Source organism: Cebus imitator, unplaced genomic scaffold, assembly GCF_001604975.1.
Source record: "Cebus imitator isolate Cc_AM_T3 unplaced genomic scaffold, Cebus_imitator-1.0 Scaffold14, whole genome shotgun sequence".
In the NCBI taxonomy this organism is placed as follows: domain Eukaryota; kingdom Metazoa; phylum Chordata; class Mammalia; order Primates; family Cebidae; genus Cebus; species Cebus imitator.
The window spans coordinates 8,976,983-8,978,564 of NW_016107329.1; the positions used below are offsets into that span (position 1 = coordinate 8,976,983).

Sequence of the window (1,582 nt, forward strand, 5' to 3'; positions counted from 1 at the left end):
GGAAGCCCAGACAGCCACCCCACGAGGGAAGCCCAGACAGCCACCCCACCACGGAAGCCCAGACAGCCACCCCACCACGGAAGTCCAGACAGCCACCCCACCAGGGAAACCCAGACAGCCACCCACCAGGGAAACCCAGACAGCCACCCACCAGAGAAGCCCAGACCGTCACCCCCACCTCAGAAGCTCAGCTGGTCACCCTCACCAGGGAAACTCAGCTGGCCGCCCCGATGGCAGCCCCTCCAGCTGCTGGTGGGAAGCACACCTCGGGCTGTTTCTCTTCTAAGGAGCCCCACACATCTCACCTACTCCTGTTTCACCCAAGTGAGGGACGGGGGCACCAGTAATGCTGTCATCTCAGATGCACCAGCACGCAGGGAGAGCTGGGCGCCCAGGAACCCACAGAGGCTCACTTCTCAGGAATGTACTATGTACCAGGTGGGGTTTCCCCATTTTTCTTTATCCCGTCTTATGAGAAATGCTCTGCTTATCAGTAACTGAGTTTCAGGGTTGTTTTTTCCAAAAAGATACTAATCATACGGAGTAAAAGGAAATCACCAAATTATCAGAGAGGCCCCATCACATTCATAGGGTAAGACGACGCAGGAGGGGAAGTGAGGCCACGTGCTCCAGCGAGGCAGCGAGCCAGCTCCGGATGGAGGGCCTTGGAGAGCGCTCAGAGAGGCTCTTGCCCACCTTTAAAGGGTGTCCCTCCCAGCTGACTAAATCCTATAGACGAGCTCTGTACTGGGTTAAATGCTGGATGCCGACAGCCAGCTCAATGACACGCAGCTGCTCCTGGGTGGGCATCCCACCTGGGAGCACACCACAGGGAGCCAGGAACAAGCAGGTCGGTGCGGCCTCTCCTTGTCACGCACCCTAGTGACAGGTGCTACACAGAGCCAGGCCCTCCAGGAGCCTGCAGGTGAGTAAGTGACACTCACAGGCACATGGACTCACGGGGAATGACGGAGGGCGTGCGTCACACCCAGGGAGGACGAGGTGCCTGAGGCCCAGCTGCGCAGAGTTGACAAGGTTAGGAGGAATGGATGGAAATTCAGCAGGCAAATGTAAAAGGGGTCAGTCAGCCATCGCAGGTGAGGGGCAGCCTGGACAGAGGCCACAGTGGGGTAGACAGAAATGCACCCCAATAAGAGCATGGCCCTAAAATCGCCATTTTCTAAAATAGGTCATTTCCCAGATTTTTCCATGTGGAGCATGGCTCCTTGTCTGGGCACTGGTTTAGTGTGTGGACAGGACAGCATGGCCTCACTGGAGAGCTGCCCCTCCTCTGTGGACACTGTCATTGATGGTCTCAGTGAGGGCAAACCCCCATAAAAAGGAAGATCTACCTTTCATCCAAGTTACAGGAAGGAACAATGCAGGTGTGTGATCAGGTCAGGTAATGCGGCTGGCGGAGCCAAGGCTCTGAGCGAGGCGCCCGTCACGCTGCAGCAAGACTGCCAGTGGTACGTACTCACCAAAACCCACTGTCCCATCCACCCAGGACAGGCGCTGTCCCATCCACCCAGGACAGTCGGTGCCCCATCCACCCAGCACAGGCGGTGCCCCATCCACCCAG

General features: G+C 57.5%; 1 protein-coding gene across 2 annotated transcripts in view; it reads right to left on the reverse strand.

Annotated features, from left to right (window-relative positions):
* The window catches only part of CARS2 (cysteinyl-tRNA synthetase 2, mitochondrial), a 55,305-nt gene that overhangs the window by 31,401 nt on the left and 22,322 nt on the right, over positions 1-1,582 (reverse strand). The window lies entirely within an intron of this gene.